The sequence below is a fragment of the Ambystoma mexicanum genome, chromosome 1q, assembly GCF_040938575.1.
Source record: "Ambystoma mexicanum isolate Mex_15411 chromosome 1q, UKY_AmexF1_1, whole genome shotgun sequence".
Taxonomy (NCBI): Eukaryota; Metazoa; Chordata; class Amphibia; order Caudata; family Ambystomatidae; genus Ambystoma; species Ambystoma mexicanum.
In genome coordinates, this window is record NC_090922.1 from 838,288,453 (window position 1) to 838,302,968 (window position 14,516).

Consider the following 14,516-nt stretch of genomic DNA (forward strand, 5'->3'; position numbering starts at 1 on the left):
CCACTCATGTCTACCACCACCTCCACCCCCCAGCCACCAGGGGCAGCCTCCACCAGGCCCCCACTTATGTCCCCCTGCATCCCCACCCCCCAGCAGTGCAGGGGCAGCCTCCACCACGCCCCCACCCATGTCTACCACCACCCCGTCCCCCCAGCCACCAGGGGCAGCCTCCACCAGGCCCCCACTCATGTCCCCCTGCACCCCCACCCCCCAGCAGTCAGGGGCACCCTCCACCAGGCCCCCACTCATGTCCCCTATTACCCCCACCCCCCAGCTGTGCAGGGGCAGCCTCCACCAGGCCCCCACTCATGTCCAACTCATGTCTCCCACCACCCTCACCCCCCAGCCACCAGGGGCAGCCTTCACCAGGCCCCAACTCATGTCTCCCACCACCCCCACCCCCCAGCACTGCAGGGGCAGCCTCCACCAGGCCCCCACTCATGTCCCCCTGCACCCCCACACCCCAGCAGTGCAGGGGCAGCCTCCACCAGGCCCCCACTCATGTCTACCACCACCCCCACCCCCCAGCCACCAGGGGCAGCCTCCACCAGGCCCCCACTCATGTCCCCCTGCACCCCCACCCCCCAGCAGTGCAGGGGCAGCCTCCACCAGGCCCCACCCATGTCTACCACCCCCCACCCCCCAGCCACCAGGGGCAGCCTCCACCAGGCCCCCACTCATGTCTCCCACCACCCCCACCCCCCAGCAGTGCAGGGGCAGCCTCCACCAGGCCCTCACTCATGTCCAACTCATGTTCCCCTGCACCCCCACCCCCCAGCACTGTGGGGCACCTGCCAGCAGGCCCCCACTCATGTCCAACTCATGTTCCCCTGCACCCCCACCCCCCAGCACTGTGGGGCACCTGCCAGCAGGCCCCCACTCATGTCCAACTCATGTTCCCCAGCCAACATGTCATCACAATCTAGATCCCCGGTCCCTATGGTCAGCCTCCAAATGCAAAACACCCACCCGAGTATTGCATCCACCCACTCAGAAATGGCAATAACATGATAGAACTGCAATTGCAAGTTTGGAAACGAACACATGTCCCTCACATACACCCAATGGGTGTCAGTGAATCTCAAAACCCATATCATGATATGCATGAAACCAATGAGATGATACTACACATTGAAGTTTGATCAAAAAATATGTATTAAAGAAAACATGAATTGAATTAAAAATAAACTAACAGAAATGGGAATGTAAAAAAAGTAAAAAGAAGCATGTCCATGAAAAAATGCAAAACCAAAAATCAGAATCCAAAGGAATGGTGTCCAAAGTCACAGTCCAGAAAAGAAAATCCAATGGGAAATTATAATTGAAAGCCATTGCTCCATGGGTAAATTGTACAAAGAAAAGAAAATCCAACAGTGAACTATGTACAGGTGAACAAGCCAGGGTCCATGATCCCAAAAAAAGAAATGAAACCTATCTAACAACACTACCTAATAAAAAATAACTATATACAAAAATGTGGCCCATTGTCCAAAAGGTCCAAAGAAAATGCAAAAACAAAGGAAACCTAACACTAACTACATAACTATTTACATGGGCAGCGGGCTAGTCCAACGGCTCACTGGATGTTGTCATGGGCCAGGGCATCATCGAACTCCTGTTCAATGGCTTGGAGGCGGGCATGTTCCCTTGCCCCGAGGTCTCGCAGGGATAAAGCAGTGTCCAGCTCCAACTCCCTGCGAAGACCCTCGAGGCACTCAGCCCGCCTCAGCGCCCTCCGCATGGATTTCTCCGCCCTGACCATTGTGAGCCGTTCCTCCTCTGCCCGCTGCCGCTCCGCACCTATCTGCTGGCCCAACCGCTCCCACACGGAAGCCACTCCCATTCCAGGGTTCTCTTGCCCTCCGGCCGATGCCTGCACCCCTGATGTTGATGGCCCCGAGCCATGATGCCTCCCACGTCGAGCCTGCCGCTGCCTCCGACGCAACTGCCAGCACGACGGCATCCAGGCTGATGGTATCCACCGACGCCGTCGTGCACGTACCCTGCCCGATGATGCCGTCACATCATCCATCTGCTGGGGTCCAGTTGCTGGTGTGTCCACCCCTGCTGGACCTCCGACTCCCGACTGTGGCAAGGATGGGATCCCCACCGAGCCGGCTGCATTGGTCGGGGCAGGTCCACAGGGGGCCCTGGTGGCATCTGGGCCGGAAGACGGCATGGAAAACGACTGGTGCATAGTCTCCACAGAGGAGGAGAGGGTCGCCAGATTGGCCGACACATGTAGGAAACCCCCGACCATGGCCGTTCCCAACTGGGCCACGTCGGCACGGTGCTCTCTGTGATGACGTGCATGCTCCTCCCGGGAAGCACGCACCTCATCGCGAATTGCACCTGTGCGCAACGCAACACCAATCAGGACTTTCTCCATACGGCCAGGGGTCCCCTCGTACGCAGGTGGAGGGGAGTCAGATGACATGGACATCCCCCCTACCTGCGGACGGGCCTGGGATGGGGCATCCCTGCTGGTGCATGGTGGTGCAGTCACAGTGTCAGGGCCAGTGACATGCACAGGCCCCTCCACAGCGACCTGTGCTGCCTCCTGCCCCTGGCCCTGGACTGCAACACTTGCACCAGCAGGGATGCCCCCACCAGGCCCCATGTGCGCCTCAGTAGCGGCCTCCTCCTCCTCTGTGGAAACCACCAACCTGGATGGCTCCACCCCGTCTTCCGCCGTTGCAAGCCCCTGTGGGGGCTCAGCCACCCCTTCCGCTGCAGCCGTGGGGGCATCCCCGCCGCTTTGCTCCACTGAGCCGTCTCCGCCCTCCTCTTCACGTCGCGCTTTGTAGAGGGAGACATAGAACACAAGCATCAGGGTACTGTACAATGGTCCCCTAGACAGGAAGCAATAGCAGATGAGTGGCACTGTCAAAGATCACTTCCATCATGTCCCTCCACAACACATGGCTCAGTGCAGGTAAAACACATGCGGTAACAGGCATGGCGCATGCTATGGACATTAGCATACATGTCCAAGTGATTCTTGAAACATACACTGTTGTTTTGGAACTCACATGCATCATGTGCCATGCCTATCACATGCACACACTTCACCCTAGTTTCATCCATCTGGCCTCGTACACCACAGACACAGTGGATACAAGGATGACTAAGCTGCATCAGTGAACCTGAACATTGCGACAGACATGTGTCATGCATCCCTGGCATTCACAAGTCACAGACACGCAGGTCAGACACACAGACATGGACAGCATACATGTACATGGCATCAGCACCCATCCCTCACCCATGTCCAGGAACAGAGACTGGCATGCTTTCATGTGTCCATTCTGCATAGGGCAACCCATGTTGCATTTGAACACATGCACCAACCGTGTGGTTCACACATTACTGGTCTCACATGCATGACGTCCCTGCACACACACATGCATACATGGCCTATGTCACACAAACAGGCAAGTATCAGACAACCAGCACACTGCGACATGCCCTGTCTCACACAGCAATGCTTGGCCACTTACCGCTCAACTCCAGACGGGTCTGCCTCTCAAGGATCTGGGCGTGGAGCGCTGGGCCTACGCGTTCCAGGACCCTCATCTGGATGGTACTCATGCGGCCCCGGCCCCCCTCCACGAGGCTCCGGGCCTTCAAGAGGGTCCTGGACCTGCAGTCATCCCAGCACTTCTTGACATGTTGGTACTCGCGGACTGCCACCCCCTCCGCGTTGATGGCAGTCACGATGTCCGTCCAGATCCGAGTCCGTCCTTCCTTGTTGGCGTGCTTACTTCCGAAGAAGGCATCATACTGCCCCAGGACTTGCTCCACCAGGACACCAACTTCGGTGGCAGTGAAGCTGGTGCCCCTCTGCCTCTCTGGTCGGGGGTTGCCAGTGGTGCCAGATGTTGCAGTGCCCGACATGGCAACCCCAGAGGCAGGAGTGGGTGGGCAACTGGTTCCTGGGGCTGGGCTGTGGAGCGATGGTATCCCAGTCGGGAGTCTTCTGTTCCAGCAGGGGTGGACACAGCAAATGGACCCCTGCAGATGGCTGATGTGCAGGCACCAAATGGCAGGGCACGGTGGCGGCAGGCAGCCAGGCAGCAGCAGCAGATGGCTCGTGGGAGGCTGCTCGGGGCTCTGGGGGGCAGTAATTCGGCCTTTTGGGCAGGAGCGTGGTCTTCTGTGTGCTTACGCGTGGCCAGCTTGATACGGAGTGATTTGGCACGTGAAAATCCTGCACGTCTGTGTGTAAATCGAGGAAAGGCCCTTAGCGCGTATGCACGTCAGCACACATATGCGATTTCATTGGACTAAAGGCCCTTAGCGCGTGAGCGCGTCTGTGACGTGAGGCGCGCGGGTGTATCCCTCATTACACGTGATGACAGAGCACACGTGGATTTCCACCAATCGCGTGTGGAGCTTCCTGCACACCCCAGAAATACACGTACCCAGGCCAATCGCGTGTACGCTCACTTCCCTCCGATTACACGCGATGACACTCGGACGTGCAGTTTTACCACGTGTGCTCGCATATGCGATTTCATTGGTCCAAAGGCCACCATGTGCAGCTGTGACGTCACGCGCATGGCCGTAGAGAATGGCGCGTGTAAAAATGAAGAGATACACGTCCGAGTGTCAAAGCGCGTAATTGGTGGAAATGGCCTCATTGCGTATGCGCGTCTGTGACGTGTGTATAAAAGGTACGTGTAGAACGCCATTTCCTTGTACGTGCTTTTCGTGGAGAGCGAGTGGGTGAAATCTGTACTTCTTGTCGGTTCACACACGATTTACTTCACAGCGTTTCCAGTTCGTACTCCCTGTTACCTCTGACAGCTTTTTCTCTTTTCCTCTTTTTCCTGGGCCTGTTTCCTCAAACAGCGTTCCCTACTACTGTTGTCCTGTCTCCTCAGACAGCGTACAATTCTTCTTTTGGCGGGGGTGTTGCCAATGCGCACACGCGCATATTTTTCACGCTTTTGTTCCTGGTGAGTCGCGCATGTATTTAACATATGTGCTTGCCCCGTGTGTCGCGTACCCCTTCAGAGGTCATTCTAGGCTGCGTGTGACACGCATGCATTCATTCTTGTGTTCCTGGGTGCCACAGCGTAGTGCAGGTTTATTTTTCCACGCATGTGTTCTAGGAGGGGTTGCATGCACCTTACTTTGCTTTTTTGGGGTGCCTGTGCGTTGCGTGACCCGTCATCTTTCCCCAGGGGTGACATACAGCCTTGCTAGAGCACTAGGGTACGATTACCATCTGGTACCCAACCCCTTTGACCCCCAATTGCCCAGGAAAATAGTTCACATCGACTCCCATACACACAATAACATCAGTGCCATGGCTGGGAGGCGAACAAGCCGTAAGGGTGGCAAAGGTGGCCGAGCCCCAAGTGATGGCCGTGGTGGATCTGGTAGGGGACGTGGCCGTGACTTGCAGGGTGCCCCTAGCCCCCCATGTGTGGAGGAGCAGTCAGGGACACCCATGCCCCCCCCCCCTGGTTGAGGTTACCGTGGCTGACACCATCCATGCTCAGCCCTTGTTGGACCAGCCCACTGTGGAACCAGACCTGGCACAGGGTGACTCCATGGCTGACTTCCAGGTCAGCAGGTCTAGGCCATGTGCGGCGGTGAACGTTGGTGTCATCAGGCCACGTGGATCAGGGGCAGCTAGGTCATCTGCTGCCCCGCATAGGCAGGCTGGGGAGACTGCAGGGGCAGCTGCGGCTCCATCCACCCCACCTCTCACACACCCATCCAGGACAGTGTCGGTCCAAGTCCATCATGCTGACATTCCCCCTGACACCATCACACTTGAGATAATGCCTGCACCAACTCCCATGCTGAGTGTGCAATCCCACGGTCCTGCCCCTAGTGTCCAGAGCGGCGCAGGACACTCCGGATCCCCACCACCTTCCAAGCGGAAGAGGAAGAGTGCTCGTCCAGTAGAGGCTGATGCCCCAGACACGGCTACACAGTCCGGCCCGTCAAGGAAGCCCAGCTTCAATGAGGCCGAACTGAATGCACTTGTAGAGTATGTGTCCGCACATGACCGCGAAATGGTGATTGTTGCAGGATCCAAAACCACACCTGCACAACGTCAGGCACACTGGCAGACCATTGCGGACATCATAAGTGCCCTTGGAATCGTGAGGCGCACAGCTAATGAATACTACAAGCGCTGGAATTACCTGAAGCGCAGGGCAAAGAATAAGCTGGCCTCAAGTCATGCCGCAACTCTAGTGACTGGAGGTGGGTCTCCAGCAGACGACATAGAACTCACTCCACATGAGCAGGTTGCTGGGACCTACGTCACGGAGGAACAGATCCAAGGCGTGGGAGAAGTGGCAGATTACGAGGCATTGTCCGGTGAGTGCACATGCATGTGTGTGTCATCCATGTGCATGGTGTGTGTGGGAGGGCTTCTGTTTGGGTGCCAGGGGAGGGTGTGTGTGCCTGAGTGGTTCGGCTCACCCATGTGCCTCTTCCTATACATTCTTGGCAACAGCATTTGGGTATAGCAGCATCCCTTCGGCCAACATTAGACATCCAGCCCAACACCACGCCAGTTGCCCTTGGAGTGTCATCTTGCCACAACACTGTTGCTTATTTACCTCTGTTTATTCAGGCAGATTGTTTGCATACCACCACTTTTACTCGGGATTTCTCAGTCCTATTGTCACATGTCTGACATGGCTATGGTACAGTGGACTGGCTCAGTTTCGTGGACATGATTAGTTTGGACATGTCCCTGTGCTATAGGACCATTTTTGACTGGCAGCTGCAGGTTAAACATTTGAACCATTACAATGAAAATAATCAATTATATGAACAAACTGGACTGAATGAACAATTGGTGACCTCCTCTCCCTCTTCACTTCATGGCTAGGGTACATGCCATCTGTGTGATGGCATGTGTATTTGACCTGCCAATCACTGGCCAATGTGTGATGCCACTGCTAGGCAGCATGCAGCAAATGTGGTCATCTTCCATCTTGGTGCCATCAATGTGTGCCATCTACCTCCCCATCACACGCAGTGACGGTGCATGCATGGGAGTGTTTTAGTCATGTGGGACATGTGTCAATCAAGTACTGTTTCTGTAGCCTCTCAGCCCTAATTGTGTGCCATAGTGCTAATGCCTGTTTCCATTTGTTTTCTTTTATGTCTTTGCAGGGGAAGACGCACTTGATACTGCTGGGGTTGTGGAGATGGTGCAGACCCAGGAGGGGTCTGAGGGCCGACCGACCACCAGTGAGGGACGTGGTGTGGTGGTGGGTGAGAACCCACAACTGCTGCAGGTCGTGCTCTCAAGGGGTGTCTCTGGCTGCACCTCCCCCGAGCTGTACTCGGGTGTTGATTCGGATGATGAGACCTACGTGCCGTCGTAGGTGAGTGTTCCTGGGAGGGATTCTGTTCTGTCCGACCCACCTGCACCAGGGTTAGAACCCTCAATGGGGATGTCAGTGTTGGCAGGTACGCCTTTGGTGGTTACGGATGCAGGGTCACACTCCGCGACATCTGATCCTGTTCCTGGGCCAGCAGATCAGAGGGGGAATGCAGTCCTGCAGCCTCAGGCGGTGCCGGCACAGCAAGGCGCAGTTCGCCTTGCCCCAGACAGGTGTGGTGCCCGCCGACGTGGTGGCCGTACGCCACCTGGCAATACCGCATGGGAGCAATCCATTTACGGTATGGCAACCCAACAGGCAGCATCATCAGAGATGATGGCTCAGGCCATGGATAGGGTGGCCACTTCCATTGTCCCCCCCGAAAGGCTGATGGAGCGACTACAGCAGGCAACCGACTCCATCTGCCAGTCACACAGGGAGGACATGTTGGCGTCCGACAGGGACAGGCGGGCGGCACTGGCGACTCTGCAGGAAGCCATCTCCATAGAGTCCCAGGGCCACAGGGAAGCCCTGAGGCTGGAACTCCTTCACCTCAGGACGACTCTTGTTGAGCTTGAGGCTTCAACAAACCGAAGGACAGAACAGCAGCTGGAGCGTCTCATCCGTACGCTCTCAGCTGAGATGCAGGCAACTAGGCCGGAGGTCCGGGCATCCCGTGAGTTGTTGCATGGGGACCTCCGCACACTTATCCTCCAGAACGAGACCTACCACACCCGCATGCTTGCAGCCATGGAGGAACAGACTAGGGCTTTGCGTGGGCTGCCTCCCATAGTGCCACCATCTCCGGATGCAGCTGCAGAGGGTGAGGATAGCGACAGCAGTGATACTCCCACAATAGGGTAGCCGTGTAGGCCATGAGCCCATGGAGGTGTTTTTTTTTTCGCAAGATCCACACAGGTGGGTTTTGGTGTGCACCCTGTCCTCGGACCTCCTGGGTGGCCTCCCCAACCCCCCAGGGCCCATTAATGGCCATTTTTGATTTTTCTTTTTTTTTTTTTGGGGCAGTGTGTTGCCTTGTGTGGCTCTCGTGGGCATACGCTGCATTGTGGCTGGGCACATGCATGCTTGTCATGGATTTGGCTCAGATGCTTGGGTTTTTGTCACACACACCCCTCCTGCTTCCCGTTTCCATGGGCTTGCAAAGGGTGTGCCCAAGTGACATTGACGTACATGGTGACATTGGACTCCCATGAGCTGTGTGGGCAGTCTGTAATCAATACTGTGTATACATTCATAGTGCATATTGTTGTTGTATTGTACACTGCGTGGTGTATTGATATGTGCCTCTGCATCCATCTCATCCTCCATATTTGCAGGTCCATTCCTCATGTCTTCACAATGCGGTCCACCTTGGAACTGGAGTCCATGTTGTAAGCAGTGCACCTACACTCTTGCGTGGCGCTAACACTGTATACTTGGAAGTGTTCGGAGGGCTGTCATCATCAGGTGGTGAGGCTAGCTAATTTTAAAGTCTGTAATGTCATGTTTAAGGTAGGTTGGAGGTTGTGTAGGTGATTGGTATTCTTGGTAAGTATTTGGTAATGTGGGTTGTAGGTCCTGCATTACTGTGAGCATTTCATGTGTGGACATGTTTCCATTAGGGACACTGTAGCTGCTGACACTTGGGGCATGTTGTGGGGATTAATTTCTTTCCTCTCACATTGCATGATATGCCATGGTGTGTTTTGTGGCCATGCCGGGGAGGGGCTGGGTGACATGGCACTGTTTTCATGTAGTATTTTGCAAGTGGGTATTCATTTCTGCAGCATGGAAGTGTCTTTTCATGACACTGCATTGGTGGTGTTTGTGTAGGGAGGGATGCACACATTGTGACACTTCCACATGAACAATCTCAGGCTGCTATGTTTCTGACAGTTGACAGTCCCTTTGTTCGTCTTAATTGTCAGGTCGAGTCATCATTGCTTATCAGATGGTATGTGCCAGGCCTGTGTGCACTCCACTGGGGTGTTATTTCTATGTGAAGTAATTAGCCACCAGCTGCGTACGGGCTGCCTCACCCTGTGCCCTCTCCCCTCCCATGCGCAGCGGGCGTGCATGTGGTTGGGGATGTGGGGGCACCACCATGTCCACAGCCAGGCCCCGGCGTGTTGCAACATTGTGCAGGACACATGCTGCCACTATGATCCTGCACACTACTAGGGGCGCATATAACAGCTGCCCGCCAGAACGGTCAAGGGAGCGAAAGCGTGACTTGAGCACTCCGAATGTGCGCTCCACTATGCCCCGGGTTGCAATATGGGCTGTGTTGTATCTTACCTCTGGAGGCGTGATGGGGTTCCGAATTGGCATCATCATGTGGGTGCTCAGAGGGTAGGCACTGTCCCCTGGTGAGGAGGTGATGGGTATCATTAGTGGGGTAGTGACATAACTCTGCATCTGACATGCATGCATGTGCAGTGGCATTCATACTCACCAAGCAGCCATGTATCGCCATGCCGCCCAGCTTCTAGGTCCCGGCTTAGGGTAGACATTCGGTAAATGAAGCTGTCGTGGGTGGACCCTGGATAGTTGGCATATACTGAGGTGATGATTCCCTTAGCATTACATACTACCTGCACGTTGATGGAATGCCAGTACTTGCGGTTCCTATAGATGTGCTCAGATGCCCTGGGGGGACGTAGTGCCACATGGGTGCAGTCAATGGCACCTAGCACTTTTGGGAATTGTGCCACACCGTAGAAATCGAGGGTGGCAGCCTGCCTTTCTGCAGCTGTCCTGGGCAGGTATATGTGCCTACCGACTGATGGGCGTGCAGTGATGATGTTCAAGACCTGGTGTAGGCAGCGTGACTGCGTGGCCTGTGACACCCCACCCACTATGGCACTTGTCCGCTGAAATGATCCTGTGGCCAAGAAGTGCAGTACATTGAGGACCTTCTCCAGGGGGCTGAGTGCTTGGGAGCACAGGGTGGGTGATGTGAGGTCATCCTCCCACTCACTGACCAGGTCCAGTATTATGTGTGGGGGAAACCTGTACCTCCCATACACCTGGTCATCAGGCATCCCAAAAAGGCTGGTTCTGGGAGTGAAAATTCGGGCCCTCACTATCCTCCTCCTCCTCCTTTGGTAACCCACGGCCACTGCTGCTAGGAATGGTATATTCATCCTGGCGTATGAGCTTGTTTGTTGTTTGCGCGTACTTTTATGCTGCGCGGGTCGACGTACGCCTGCTTCATGCTGGCGTACGTGTCTCAGGATTGGACCATTTTTCGGCACGTCGTAGGCGAACTTGTGAATCTTCCCGCCCACCCCAGGAATACATGTAGCACGCTCTCACAGGCACAGTCGCGGGTAAATATTCCCGCCCACCCCTGGAATACATGTACCCCACTCTCACAGGCCCAATCGCGTGTGGAAGTTCACGTGCACCCCGTAGTACACGTACCCAGGCCAATCGCGTGTGGGACTTCCCGCGCACCCAGTAGTACACGTACCCAGGCAAATCGCGTGTGGAACTTCCCGCGCACCCCGTAGTACACGTACCCAGGCAAATCGCGTGTGGAAGTTCACGCGCACCCCGAAGTACACGTACCCAGGCTAAACGCGTGTGGAACTTCCCGCGCACCCCGAGGTACACCTACCCAGGCCAATCGCGTGTGGAACTTCCCACGCACCATGAAGTACACGTACCCAGGCAAATCGCACGGCTGGTGGGTGGGAGTGGTGGGAGACATGAGTGGGGGCCTGGTGGAGGCTGCCCCTGGTGGCTGGGGGGTGGGGGCGGTGGTAGACATGCGTGGGGGCCTGGTGGAGGCTGCCCCTGCACTGCTGGGTGGTGGGGTGGTGGGAGACATGAGTGGGGGCCTGGTGGAGGGTGCCCCTGACTGCTGGGGGGTAGGGGGTGGTGGGAGACATGAGTGGGGGCCTGGTGGAGGCTGCCCCTGCACTGCCGGGGGGTGGGGGTGCAGGGGGACATGAGTGGGGGCCTGGTGGAGGCCGCCCCTGCACTGCTGGGGGGTGGGGGTAATAGGGGACATGAGTGGGGGCCTGGTGGAGGCTGCCCCTGGTGGCTGGGGGGTGGGGGTGTTGGGAGACATGTGTTGGTGATCAGTAGTGCAAGGTGACATATGGGTTGGCTGGTGGGCATGGCCATGGTGGATGGGTTACCTGTGGGACATGAGCAGGGGTGCAGGGTAGTACCCTGTGGTGTGGGCTGCCTGCAGGGGCCGTGGAGGGTGTAGAGGGAACACCTGGGGGGACCCACGTGGCCAAATCATGTGTAGCATTCCCCCGCACCACCGAAATACACGTACCCTGCAGAAATTGCATGTGAATCTTCCGCGCACATCGGAATACACGTACCCAGGCCAATCGCGTGTGGAAATTCCCGTGCACCCCGAAGTACACGTACCCAGGCCAATCGCGTGTGGAACCTCCTGCGCACCCCCACCTAGCCAGGCCAATCGCATGTGGAACTTCCCGCGCACCCCGTAGTACACGTACCCAGGCCAATCGCGTGTGGTACTTCCCACGCACCCCCACCTACCCAGATCAATCGCGTGTGGAACTTACCGCGCACCCCGTAGTACACGTACCCAGGCTAATCGCGTGTGGAACTTCCCGTGCACCACGAAGTACACATACCCAGGCTAATCGCGTGTGGAACTTCCCGCGCACCCAGGAACACGCGCACACGCAATTTTTCACACAGCGGGTGTCCGTGTTTGTCGGTGCCCCTTTGCACCTCATTTGTCCTAGAGGGCCACTGTATGGGCCATTCATCATGGCTGTATATGGGTGCTTTTTGTTAGCGCACATTTTGGCGCACATTTTTTTCAGTCGCAGGGGCGCTACCGCCTGCTTTCTTGTGGCGTACTTGTTTGGCCCTGTGCGCGTCTTTGACCGTGCGCTGGTTTGCCCTATTCGATTCCATGAATACGGGTTGTAGGCGAGCGTGTGGGCGTTCCGCGCACTTGCCTCCTCCACTTCCCCCCGTGACGCCCATATTTTCACGCGTTGTTCCCCATTCCGAGTGTTACGCCCCGTGTTCCGCCTACTTTTGTGATGTGCGCCGCGCTATGTGCGATTTCGCAGTGGCCGTGGCACACGCTGTTGGATGACCTGTGCGCCGGCGTGCGCGGCGCTCATTTTTAGCGCACATCAAATGTTTTTCTCGCGCACTGACTTCCATGAATCGCTGTGCGCTGGTTTTCCTGTGATTTTCGCACTTGCACTGCGATTCGCACGTTTTGGCACCTCTTCGCGGGAATTTTCGGCGCACATTAATTCCATGAATCGACCCCTTTGTTTCTAAGTGTGTGCGTGCGTGCTTGCGTGGGTGTTACATCTTTATAATGTATGTTTGAATGTATGCGTGCATGCATGCAAGGGTGTGTTATGTATTATGTAATGTGTGTGTCAATGAGTATGTTTATGATGAATGGGTAGCTAGGTGCGTGTGAACGGGCGAGTGAATAGTGTGAGTAAATGAGTGAGTGAATGCTGTGGGAATGGCTGTGTGTACTTGTTCTGGGCCCACTGCCGAGTAGCAGAACATTTGGTGGGTGGGTGGGGGAGACAGAGGTGTGCTTCTGCTACTATAGCATTTTTAATGGGTGCTGTCCAGTCATGATAAAGCAAGCCTCATAAGTGTTATTACGTGGCTAGGCTGCATTTTGACACAGCCGCTCCAGCTATTTTGTACTGTGGCATGACATTTTTAATAGGAATCCATCCATGATCAAGCAAGCATGATATGAGTTATGTGGCTAGACTGGCATTTCAATGCAGCCAGTCTAGCTATTTCTTACTGTGTAATTGCATTTTATTTTGGGCATCTATGATAAAATAATCACGGTAAGTGTTATCAGTGGCTAGACTGGCACTTTGGTGCCGCCAAATAGGGCATGTTTTCTTATTCTGACATGGCATTTTTAATGGCAAAGCCAACAGAAGCATGTCCTTATGTGTGGATACTACCATACATTGTCAGAGTCAGCCTTGACATGTTTTCTTATAGTATCATTACTGGCATTATGCACAAAGTACACATGACTATGTTGATATATGGGAATACTGATATATACAGGTGCAGCCATCATTGACATGTATAGGCAAAGCAGCCCGCGTGAACATGTTTGTGTACTTGCATGTAATGTAGGCAAAGACATCATGACAATGTGTTGGGAAACACTCCTGTGCACCGTTGGTGAATTGCATCTATTGTGACTTTTTACCCAATTTTCACAGAAAGTGTGCACTATAATGCACCATGTTAACCTATTAAGCAAAACGTTTCTCCGGGGGCAGGGGAATCACCCACCCGCCCCCTCGCCCGTCTGATACAGCTTTACAGCTTTGGTTGGTTCAGGCTCCCTTGCTTTGCTCAGTCGCTCTGGCATAATTGTGGGAAATGTTTACACCCCTCTAATTAAAAACAGTCACCTGCCGCCACTGGGTGTGTGTGTGTAAAGCTGGGGCCCAGGAAAGGGACATTGGACCATGGACGTTTTCATGCATGTTTTATTGGCATTGTTGGGCAAATCCAATTTGATGAACGTTATTACATGGAAGAGGGATGGGGGGTTATAGCACAATACGGTAGGCAGACTGGATACTTTCTTTCTGTGGCATGGCATTTTCTACTCACATAAAGGGCAAGGCCAATATGATGTGTGTTCTTTCATGATAGTTGGAGGCATTTATACAGCCAAGCAAGGAAATGATTCCCTACTGTAGCATTGCATGTTTTACTGGCGTTGAGGGAAAAGTCAACATGAAGAGTATTCCTATATGGTGGTGCGGTGGTTGGGCAAGCATTTGTACAACAGCAATAACATGTTTTCTTCCTGTGGCAGGAGATTTATGCTAGCATTAATGGCAAAGCCTACAAGTGAATGTTGGCACGTTGGGATGCTGGCATATACAGACAGAGCCAGCAGAATATTTTTGTTTATGGTAATATTACTGTCCATGCACAAAGGTGGCTGGTACATTTGGGTGTCAGTATTCAGGAGCCAGACTCATCACCCTTGTTTATGCGCTAGGTGAAAGATTTAAGCTTTGATTAAAACACATACATCATTCACCTAGTGTGGCGTGCCCCATGATCAGCATGATCATGAGCATGCGTGGTTGTCCAAGCCAGCACAGTAGAGTGTGGACTGGCCCTTGC